Source organism: Anarhichas minor, unplaced genomic scaffold (genome assembly GCF_050575085.1).
Source record: "Anarhichas minor isolate MPS153535 unplaced genomic scaffold, ASM5057508v1 ptg000006l, whole genome shotgun sequence".
Lineage (NCBI taxonomy): Eukaryota > Metazoa > Chordata > Actinopteri > Perciformes > Anarhichadidae > Anarhichas > Anarhichas minor.
In genome coordinates, this window is record NW_027466452.1 from 3713584 (window position 1) to 3725769 (window position 12186).

A 12186-nucleotide genomic window follows, 5' to 3' on the forward strand; every position below is an offset into this window, starting at 1 on the left:
ATCAGCCTCATGTGGGGGTGGACGACGCCATCATCTACCTGCTGCAACGAGCGGCTCTGTGACAATCAATTTCTTTGACTTCTCCAGTGCATTCAACACCATTCAACCAGTGTTGCTGAGTGAGAAGCTGCCGGTGGTGGGGGTTAACGCATCCACCGTCTCCTGGATCACTGACTACCTCACGGGCAGACCACAGTTTGTCCGACTGGGCCGTATGCTGTCTGATACGGTGGTCAGTGATACTGGAGCCCCACAGGGAACTGTTCTGTCTCCCTTCCTGTTCACCTTGTACACCACTGACTTCCAGTACAACTCGGGGTCATGCCATCTGCAGAAGTTCTCTGATGACTCTGCAGTGGTCGGGTGTATAAGGGACGGACGGGAGGAGGAGTACAGGGCAGTAGTGGATGACTTTGTGGAGTGGGCCGGTAGAAATCACCTGCTTCTGAACGTGGCTAAGACCAGAGAGATGGTGGTCGACTTCAGGAGGAAGACAACGGCTCCACAACCGCTGAGAGTTCTGGGAGAGGATGTGGACATGGTAGAGGAGTACAAGTACCTGGGTGTCTCCATCGACAACAGACTAAACTGGCAGACCAACATCAATGCTGTGTACAACAAAGGGATGAGTCGACTCTTTTTCTTGAGGAAACTTCGATCCTTCAACGTGTGCAGCAAGATGTTGGAGATGTTCTACCAGTCTGTTGTGGCCAGTGCATTTTACTTCGCCATAGTCTGCTGGGGGTGCAGCATTGGAGCCGGAGACACCAACAGACTTAATAAACTGGTTGAGAAGGCCGGCTCCATCATTGGCTGCAAACATGACATTCTGGAAGAGGTGGTGGAGAGGAGGACACTGAAGAAACTATCTATATTGGATAACCTGGACCACCCTTTCCACCACCTACTGCAGGGACAGCGGAGCACTTTCTCCAACAGACTGATCCAGCTCCGCTGTCACAAGGAAAGATACAGGAGAACATTCCTGCCCACTGCAATATCACTTTATAACAAATCACCTCTGGCCAGATCATCATCCACATAACTACTCACTGCTACACTGTTGTTTGCTGGTGGTTGATTTTTGCACTACTGTTTTTCACCTATAGTTCATTTAACACTATTCTATTTCATTGTATATACTGTGCATTTTTGTTATTTTATCTTCTATATTCTGATATTTAATTTGTCCTACTCTGTTATTTTATTGTATATATTGTGCATTTTTTTTAATACTTAATATTTTTGGCTACTCTGTTACTTTGCATGTCTTGCTGCTGTAACATACAAATTTCCCCCTGGGGATGAATAAAGTACATATCTATATCTAATATAAGCGCAGACATGCTGCCCAGCCTCTCTAAGGAAGACTTGCTTGATCTCTTTCCTGGGCCAGAGCACTTCTTCAGAAGGAGAACCATTTGGAGACTTACTCATGATGAAATTAAGGTAATGTTAGATTTTAACATTTGGGAGACATTTAACCACGCAGTGTTTCTTGTTATCAAGGAAGCATTTCCTGGCCATCGTACCTTTATCTAAAGATGTAGGGGTTTTCTGGTGTTGTTTGGTTATTGTTACAGTGTAGTGTTCTTTGCCTTAAAATTACCATTAAATAAATGTATGTATTATACAGGGTCAGGAAGCAGACCGGTGTAGACCAGGCACCTCCTCTGGGACCTGTGATTTCAGCCCCCATTGTCTTATTTCAGTCACTGTGGGTGTTTGTGTGTTAATGTCACAGCCAAACTGTAACGGGAGAAATGGAAACAGTGGTCTTAATTTCAGGTTACGTTTTTAGATGTTAATTTGTGGGGTTTATGTTTTCTAGCATCAGAAACTACTGACTACTTTACAGGAGATGTACAAAACCAGGGCCAAACCCAACAAGAAGGATGTTTTCCAGCTCCTGGACTTTTAATTCCAAGCAAGACGGATCTACATTGACTGTGATGTTATTAAGGAGCAGGACAGGCATACCAAGATTCTTCAAGCATATCCCTGCTTCAGAGAACCGGATCATGTAAGCAGACGTATTTGTTTTAAGTAGGCCTATGCTTCCTTAGCCTGGTTAACACCTCACCGAATCTCAAATGAGAAATGGTGTGGGAATACCGAATCAGATGTGTCTCATTATTAATTCACTAACAAGGATCACGCCAATAACAGTATGAGTTTAGAGGTTTATTGCGTAATGAGATGATTGCAAGACTGGAAGAGGAAGGAGTCGAGGGTTAATGAGAAATAAAATGAACTTTTTTGATTTTAGCAAATGGCTGCAATGAAACAGAGTGAAAAATTTAAAGGGGTCTGAATACTTTCCGTACCCACTGTATATATCCAGAGGACAGTTTTGTGAAAAAGTTAATGCCGCTTATGTATGCCCGTATCGTCGAGGTTTCAATCTTAAGGAGGGAGTGGGCAAAAGTAATGAAGTTTGTGAGGGTAAGGATGTCGAGTGATGGGAAGGGAAGGTTAAAAGAGGCGTGGAAGGATTTGAAGCGTTTCCATCCGGTGAAGTATGATGAGAGTGTTTGGGGGGCGACACTGTTGAGGATAGCATCTTGAGAGGTGGAGATTAGGTGTTCCAGTTGCGGGGTCAGTTGAAGATGGTGGCTGAAAACCGTGGGACCGGAGTCGGCACAGGGTCTGAGGTTGGCGCTAATCGTCTGAATTTCTGGAATGAGAAACGGGAAAGTGAATCAGCGATGGAGTTGTAGTGACCTGGTGTGTGGGAGGCTCGGATGATGAAATGGTGCTGGGCTGAAACCATGGTTAGTCTCCGCAGGAACATCATTATTTCGAGACAATGTGACCGCCCTTTATTGATGATGTCTACTACGGCGCTGTTGTCCGAGTAGATGGCAATGGTTTTTTTTGACCATTCATGCCCCCAAATAAATGGCTGCTACGACTATTGGATACATTTCGGAGAGTGCGGAGGAAGGAGTAAGGGATGAAAATTCAGGCGGCCAAGCGGCTGAGAACCACTTGTCGCCATAGATGCCGCCAAAACCGATGGAGGGTGCTGCGTCTGTGTACAGCTGGATGTCTTCCGGCTTGGTGACGTGTTCGACGTAGAAGAAGGAAATGCCGCTCCAAGAGGAGAGGAACTGGTGCCATAGCTTTAGCTCTGTCTTGCATGCTTTGTCGAGTGTGACGAGGTCGTGGAGCTTTGTGACAGAGGAGGCGACTGAAAGGAGGTGTGACAAGAAGGATCGGCCTTGGGGGATGATGCGGATGGCGTAGTTGAGGTGGCCTAAAAGCGAAAGGAGTTGGTGTTTTGTGCATTCGGGGGCCAGTAGGAAATTGGAGATTAGTAATGAAATCCGGTCAATTTTCTCGGTAGGTAGGGATGCTTGGAGTGAGACGGAGTCGAGGGTGATGGCGAGGAATTCCAGGGATGTACTGGGACCTGTTGTTTTCTCAGCGGAGAGGGGAACACCGAGTTCCTGAAACACGGTGGTTAGAGTGTGGAGGCCGAGTGCTGGGGGAGAGGACGGTGGCGTGACCGTGAGGAAGTCGTCTAGGAGGTGGATGACGTACGGGAGTTTATGGACGTTTATCAGGATCCAGCAGAGTGCTTCGGAAAGGCAATCGAAAATTTTTGGGCTGCTCTTGCACCCGAAGGTCAGGCGCACCGAGAAGTAAAAATCACCCTTCCAAAGGACGCCGAAAAGGGGCCAGTAGTCGGGGTGGATGGGGAGTACTTTAAAAGCACTGGTGATGTCTGCTTTAGATAACCAGGCTCCTGGACCTGCCAGGCGAATGAGGGATGCGGCGTGATCGATAGTGGTGTACTGCATGGAGTAGTCCGGGCTGGGGATTAGGCTGTTGATGCTTGGAACTGTGGAGCCGTGGGGGGAAGAGAGGTCTATAATTTGTCTCTTTTTGGCTGAATATTTTCTAGTAGCGATGCCGATTGGACTGATTCTAAATATAGGGAAAGGTTGGCAAGTGAGTGGGCCTGTCATAAATACGTCTTTGACTTCCTGGGCCAGGAGTTTGTCGACTGTGTCGGGTTCAGAGATGGCCGATTGCAAATTTTAATGAGTGAAAGATGATTTTGGCTTCACCTGCACGCCTGGGTGGAAGCCGTGGGTAAGACCCTGGATAAGAAACTGGTGGTCTGGGTGAGTTTTAAGGGCGGAAGCTAGGGCGTGGATGTTTATTGGTGTGTTGAGATACTTACATTTGCTGTGCTTTGTTGGTTTATGGGGACAGGTTGGTCTTGCATGGGCCCCCCCGCAGAAGGAGCAGGTGTGGAGGAAACGGCAGCTGGAGGATTGGCATCCTAGGTCGTTGAAATTGTTGCAGATTATCCTCCCGCCCTGGAAGAGGATTGGTCTACCTCTTTTGTCCATGCCTCTGGGGGGACCACCGGAGGCATGGACAAATGTTTTGTTCCTTTACATCCTGGTCAAAAATAAAAATACAGATTGAACAAAGATTCAAGCAAGCAGAGACACAGCAGGGATAGAATATTAGTTTCCTATTGTGTCAAGAAATTGAATGTTTAACTCAATCTGAATGAGCAGCAGACTGTTACAGACATGCATCGACCCACAGTAACCACAGTTGGAGACCCGACTGCGATAACCTCAGCTTTAAACTGCAATGAACTGATGCTACATGTCCTGCTGGTTGACAGACAGGAGACGAGAAACATTGTGCATGCATAGAAGCTGAATGACAGCTTTAAGAGACTCTGCAGAAACATCTCTCCTTTCTTTCTCTTGGCACTTTTTCTCATTGCTCCCTCCCTTCCTGGTCCTTCCTATCTTTTTCATTTTCCCTTTCATCATACCCGTTTCTCCTCTTCTTTTCACTCTGTCTCTCTCCCTCTTGACACTGTGGGGGACCAGTAAAGGCCAGTGTACACACAAACAGGGAGTTATCTGTGTTACCCCCGTCTTGGCAGACATAGTTGGACAAGTTTGTTAAGATTGCTTCAAAGGGCGACGCAAAATGTTTCTTTTCTCCAACAAGAAGTCACAAGTAGACAACCAGGAGCCATGGATGTATGAAGAGTACCGTGTACATCTTTGGAGCAGGGGCCCCGTTATTTTCCATGAAAGCTGCTCAGTGGCACGTGAAGCCAATAAAGGGAGACTTCCTACTATAATAGTACCTGAATATTCCGGCAATCTTCATCTGTCAATCAATCTATCCTCATTACATCGGATGACACATGAATGCCCTAATCGCCATGGTTGTGTTAATGAGACACATAATCCAACTGGCCAACTCAGCCTGGCAACATATCAGAAAACAATCCCAATCAAATAGACAACGTCCCATGGATGGACAAGATATCTATTATTACAGCCGCATACATAGCCGGTTCACTCTGGACAGGTTGCCAGACTATCGCAGGGCACATACAGACAAACAAATCATTAAAGCATACATTCACACCTACGGGCAGTTTAGAGTAATCAATTCACTGAGGCTGTAGGTCTTTGGACTGTGGGAGGAAGCCAGAGGACCCACACTAACACAGGAGAACTCCACACAGAAGGGCCGTACAGCTCGGGAATCCAAAAATCAGTTTGGATGTGGCTTTGACTAAATTAACCGTTTTTTCAAAACCACATCAGCCTTTAGTAGATTCCTTTTGATAATTCTTTTTTGCCACTTTCTCATGCTTTGAATGTTTCGTGCAGTCTTCCTGAGCAGTGTTGTTAATGACTTTGCTGAGGATGAACTTCTAATGGATTAGTACAGGTTTCTCTTTGTTATTAACGGAGTGAGATCAACGCAGTAGAAATGTAATCACCTCTAATATGTTGGAAGATGTACACCTGTAAAGTGTGTCTGAGATAACTTTGGGCTGCTGACTGCTTTTGAATTAGCGTTGATACATTCTGGCAGTGGTGCTGTCCGTGGTGCTGATTAAAGACTGGTTTTGCGGGACGGGAGTTTTATGGTGAGCCTCCTCCTCATGGTGATGACATATCAACTGTCTGCTTAACAGTTGAAAAAAAAAAGATGAGTTATGTTATGCTGCTGAGCTTGTTGCACATTTCTAGAAAGGAATGGAGTGCAAAATAAAGTGTTTTCTCCTCTTGAACAGATGACACGATTGTAATTGCAATAATACATTCAAGAAAACTAAAAATCTGATGAAAAATAACATCACAGGCTACATATCAAGAAACTGCTTCAATTATTGCTGTTGCACTGTTGCATTAGAAGTCAGGAACATTAAACAAGGGACACCAGCACAGCACTGAATGGTCTAAAACCACTAAGAGGTTGTTGGACCCCTCTTTGGTCATGTGTTGTGATGCTGAGCGGTGAGGTAAAATTATAGTTTCTTTTAATGTATGGTTCAGTCTCTTTCTCTCTCTAGCCCTCTCACTCACTGTTTCAACCTGAGTATTGTCTCCATACATTTCCATTCCCTCGTCCACTTTAAATGGTAATGCTTTCTAATACACCCTGCATGAGACCAAACACCAGGCTTTCCGCTGTGCCTCTTTTTTTTGTGCAAAACCTCGATGCCATATTTTAACTAAGCACAAACGCACCGAAAAAAAGCTACAAATCTTTAGTAAATATCTCCTTGTCTGTAACTGGATGCTCCCACTCAGACACTGTTCTGGAGGTAAACGTGCACGTTTCTTTCCTCGTCTCCTCCTACTTTGCTGCCGGGATGCACCTCCTTGTTTTTACACTGCTGTGTTTGCTGGATTGACAAGTTGAGAGGAACTACAGTGTATGTTTGTCATATTATAGCTTCTATGTGTTTTTCATAGTAACAATAGAGCCTAGGGCACAAAAGCAAGCTGTGGCTACCAGAGATCGGGACTCCAGTCCGCAACTTGGACTCGAGATGCACTTAATACGCGCACACATTGATTTTAGACTTGACTTCGTCTTGACTTAGACTCATCCTCAAAAGACTCTCACTCGGGATTGAGACTCGTTAACAGTCTTAATTTTACGCTTAAGCTAACGCATCCTTCACCGTTGTTGAGTGTATTGTGTCATATGATCCAGAGTGATCCAGAAATAGAGACGAAAAGACAAAACTAATTAAGACAAAAAGTAGTGAAATTTGTGGGCAGCATGTACATTAACTTGTGACTAAATACTTGGACTCAAGCTCAAAGACTTGAGAAGTGACTTGAACTTGTGACCTTAGACGTGAGACTGTTTAAAAAGATTAAAAACCAGCATAATGATCAATTCCCGTTGTCTCTATTTCCCCCTCAATCTGTGATTCGGAGGAATGTGGATGGAGGAGGAGGATCCAGCTGAACTATTGGATCAGAAAGGCCAGATGGGAAGGAGAGTAGAGCTCTTTGGGAATTTAAATGAGCGTAGGAGATTTGCTCCTTTATAAAAATTCTAATGTTTTTCCCCTGGCATCGATGTAGACTCTTATACAGATGGACGAGGCACACATGCACACGCACACACACACACACACAGGCTTGTTGCGGATGGCGCTCAAGCCCTTTGTATTGTTGTTTCTGCTCCAACATGAGAGGCAGCTATCCGTCAAAGCTGCTAGCGTGCCCTGTGGTGCTTCAGAGGACGTTTTGATGGTATGAGAGAGCGCTGAAATAAAAAGACCAGAGACTGACTGAGAACGAGGAGCTTGTTTGGGCAAATTAGTAGCAATGTCTTTGTCAGAGATAAAACTGAACAAAGTAGCCAGAACCGCCGGAGCACCATGCTCGTCTCTCTCTCTTGTCGTGGACGTAGTCAATTCTCTCTCCTATTGAAAGTCTATTTCTGAAAGTGGGAAGGAGGGAAGGAGAGAGGAGAAGAGAGAAACTGTGACAATTTGTTTATGTGTTTGTCTTCAGAGGATTCACAGGCCTTATGGGATAACAGGTCTTGGTGCATAAACAGGCAGCAGCAATCATTTTCAATACTTATTCAATATCATTCTTTTGTTTTTTCACTGACGAGTAGCATGTAGCATGTCTCACTTTATGACACAAGCTGGACTGATGAGCTGAATGCGTTTTCAACAGAGTCAACACAAACAAGCTTTCGTCCAGGAGGCTGCTGTTTGTGTCCAGTGCGAAACAAAACAAAAAACATTGACATCTTTGTCACGTCAGTCAGGTTGTCTAAACCTAACTTCTTGTGAACAAGGAAGTTTATTTTGAAAAGACACCATGCATGAAACGAGTGGAAGCTGATACGCGCTCCCTGCCATGTCCAAAAGGATGCTAGTTGGGTACCTGAGGGTCACAGTTTGTTTTGTTACATTTTAAAACCCAAACAGTCTCCATCCAGACTAGCGTTTTAGTGCCGTTGCAGAAATAGTCTCTGTCCATACTACAACGCCCTGAAAACACTTATCACATGACCAGGGCTGATAACGCCACTGGACATGGGATTGTTGCAAAGTGCTCGAATATTAGCTTGACTACCGCCTACCTACCTTGCACTGACAACACGGTCAGCAACGTCACCCGTTATCCATGTTGAAATGAACCACTGGTGGTCGAGGCTGATGTCATTTGTTTTCTTCCATGAAAGGACACGTCATGACTGTTAAAAAACAAACACAAAGAATGTGGGTGTCTGAGTCATCGCTTTCAAAGGTCTTTGTTTCTGTTCATCTTGACTAAAACTGCTTCATCAGCGGTTTCAAAGGTCCACATTTTAGGGGTTCTTAAACGCCAGGTTTGTGTGTAGGTTAGGTATCGACATAGCAAAAGTTGTTGTTTTATAATGAAAACGTGGTGGTGTGGATGTAGCCTTTGGGCCACTGACCAAACGTTGGCAGTTGACGAGTTTGGAGTGAGAATGTGTTGGTAAAGCATATAATCGAGAAACTTTACCTAATATTGTATAATGATTATAACAAGCACCAGGTAATGGATACTCATTATCTGGCATGCATTAATACCCAACCTGTTTTTCAACAACAGTTAGTCTACAACCATATTGTATAATTACACTGGGTCTCTAGCTAATTAACTATAAATGAACACATCCCACTAGCCTCTTAAACCCAGTGTAATGGTCACCAAATAAGCTTCAATGTTCCAGGGCCATATTAACTCAAATATAGCTATCCTCCACTGCAATAAACAGCCGTACTGATGGTGCATTGGTTGCTTGAGGTGAATAAATACAGAGCACTCCAGCAGCAGAGCAAATGAAAAGTGCAAATTCCCTTGAGAATTGTTATTGTAGGAGCAGAGAATGTCTCTCTTGCTGTAGGTTTGAGCTTGCATCTTCTGCCCGCGTGTTGGATCTGTGTGTCTTCTGCTTGGATCTTTGATTTCGATGCAGACATAACAGGGGCCTGGATCGTGAAGCGAGTTCATCTCAGTCTGGTTCTGTCTGGCCTCACTAAGCATATCATTGGATAACTGGTATCATAAAGCTGGTTGTCAACTGTTCGTTGTTAAATTTGTTTTTTTTCTCGACGGAGATGTTAATTACAATCATCATCTTGAACCACAAATTAAGTACTTAACTTCTGAAACCCCTCGAGGATGTCGGCTTTCTCTGCCGACATTAGTGTCTTTCAGAGTCTGTATAACACCAGTATCTCCGCTCTACTTTTAGAGCTTGAGTGAAGATACGGGTATCATAGGGCTCTTTATGACCTAGGACCTCCATATGGCCAAATAACACTCACAAATGTTGGTGAAAGACACATTCACAAGGGGCCCTTGTTGAGAACGAAAAGGAGTGTGTTTGAGTTATCAGCATGTATGAAAACTAAATTATTGACCAATTATTGATCAATATAATTATTAATGTCAGTAAGATGATTAACAATTGTTAATAAAAAGGGACCAATAACCAAACTATAAACTAAGTCTCATAATTAGTATTCACTCACAATGTCAATAGTCAAAGTACTATTCCACATTCAGAGTATAAGTGAAGGTGTTGAGTACGAGCACAGGCCACTTATCAGCTATTATCACAGAACACATGCACAAAGTAATCACAGACAGCTGCTCTTTAAAGTATAACAGAGTTTATTAAGTTACAATAATAATGATCTAATCAACTAATATCTAAAACTAACAATAAAACTATACATCTATGAGCACGCTATCTAAAATCAACAAACTGTGGTAAGAGGGAGATTGTGTGTGTGCATGCATGTAGTGTGTGTGTGTGTGTGTGTGTGCATGCATGTATTGTGTGTGTGTGTGTGTGTGTGTGTACATGCATGTAGTGTGTGTGTGGGGGAGAGGCGAGAGCACAGCTCAGACAACGTATGATGTCGCGAGACTCTAAAATGGCGAAAATAAAGGTCTGGTTATCTGCACGTGTCTGAAGCAGTTAGCTCACCTCGGAGCTACATTAACTTAAAGCTATATGTGTGTGTGGGTTAGTAAAAGAAGCAAGAAAGCAAACAAAACAAAATAAGATCCTTCCGGCAGCTGTGGAGTACGGAAGATTGTTCTCTCATCTACAGAAACACGACTGACGACTCTTTGATTCGCACAGCCGCGGTTCTGACCTTTGAACTGATGAGAAACAACTTCCGCCTCCGCTAGGGGTGAATCATCTCAACGCGATTGCAGCAGTATGAAATACACAGCATTAACAATCTCGGTCGTTAATCTCGGCAATTATTGAGCACACCACGTTAAAAAAATGACACAGAAACTTAATCAACACCAACAAGATAATAGACTCAATAACCTAACTAAAGCCCACACACCTCGAGTACGCCTTACTATGAGACGATTTCTGAACGAATCGGTCGGTCCTTCAAGTAGGAGGTGCACTCGGCTGCGCGGGCTCCAAGCGTTGCGCAATGAATTCTCTTGGTAGCAGAGAATTTCTTGGGCTCGTTAAGGGAATTCTCCGTCCTTGCAACCGGCATGAATCGACTTGGATGGGAAAGAGGAGTGTTCTTTTTCACTGAAGAATCCATTCTTCACTTCTGCAGGAAAATTGTCCGCTCCCTTTTTCCTCAGGATGCGAGACAAAAACAAAACAAAAGTCTCTATTCGTCCAGCAAATGTAAAACTGTTAACCTCGGGTTTCATCTAAAAACAGCAACATTGTGTTCGTGCATCCTTAGTCCGACCAGGGTCAGAGGGATAAGCACTGTTTCAGGGGTGCTCAGGAGTTTTGTAGTTTGGTGGCTGAGCCACAGGGGTCTGTGGGCCTTGCCCAATGGGAGGCCAGCGTTGCGTTTGGGTGAAGATTTCACAGGTGAGTGTGAAATCCTTTCTGGTGGGGGTTTGGATGTTATCTACCCAAATCAGGCTGAGCCTTGCCTGCAAAATCGGCAGGCCCAGTTTCTTTGTCTCAGAGCACATGGAGAAGCACATGGGCCCAACACCCTTGACCTGTCACCTCCAGATATGTGAGCGAAAATGGGTTCTGTTTGTACCCACGAGTCTCCCCTTTACAGACCTCTATGAGAATCCCATTCATTATTGGGCAAAAAACAGTTGTGCTGACCCAGTCCGGTTATAAATCATTCATTATTCAGTGTGGCTTTGTAGCACAAAGGCAGTAAAACTGCCTGTGCCAAAGCACACTGTATATTATCCATCGGGATTAATAATAATCAGGTTTATCCGAAGTTTGGCGCGCTTCTCCTCACACAGCGTTGCCAACAGCGGCGTGAAAAATACATCAAAACGTGCGGCCTGATCGGGAATAGTGTGCTATCTATTTCCCGGAGAGATTCGCCTAGCGGTTTTCCCGAAAATTCCCGAAAATCCCCAAAAACTGAGCAAAGTTTCTCCATTCACTTGAATGGGGTTGCGGCGTGAAGAGAGCTAAAAAACACTTAACTTTGGGCCCATATTGGCGAGCCGTACATTAACGTAGAAACATGATTCAAAGTTTAAAACGTAGACAAAACGCTGCACTTTATTGAGCCAAATGGACATTTTGATAGCTAGCACAGTTTTCATGAAGTCACAGATTAAGGTTCAGGAAAATTTTGGGTCCGTTTCAGATTTTATAATGGGTGTGTATTGCGCAGCTCGTTAAGAGCTAGAGTGAGAGCATAACTGTCAGAGTGGAGAGGAGCAGGAAAATGTTCTGTGATTTTTTTCCAAACAAATTGCTCTAGCTCCCACAATGTTTACTCTTTATACACCATTTTTGGCCAATAAGCTTGGAAATGTTGTGCTGTCGCACACAGATGTCTGTGGAATCCAACGGACTTACACATTTGTCTCAAAGAGCCACAGAGCGACATCAACTCCAACCAACTGCTCC

General features: G+C 44.3%; 1 pseudogene; it reads right to left on the reverse strand.

The window, feature by feature from the left end:
• Positions 1-2599: 2599 nt before the first annotated feature.
• Positions 2600-3974, reverse strand: LOC142934105 (uncharacterized; annotated as a pseudogene).
• Between the last annotated feature and the right edge of the window lie 8212 nt (positions 3975-12186).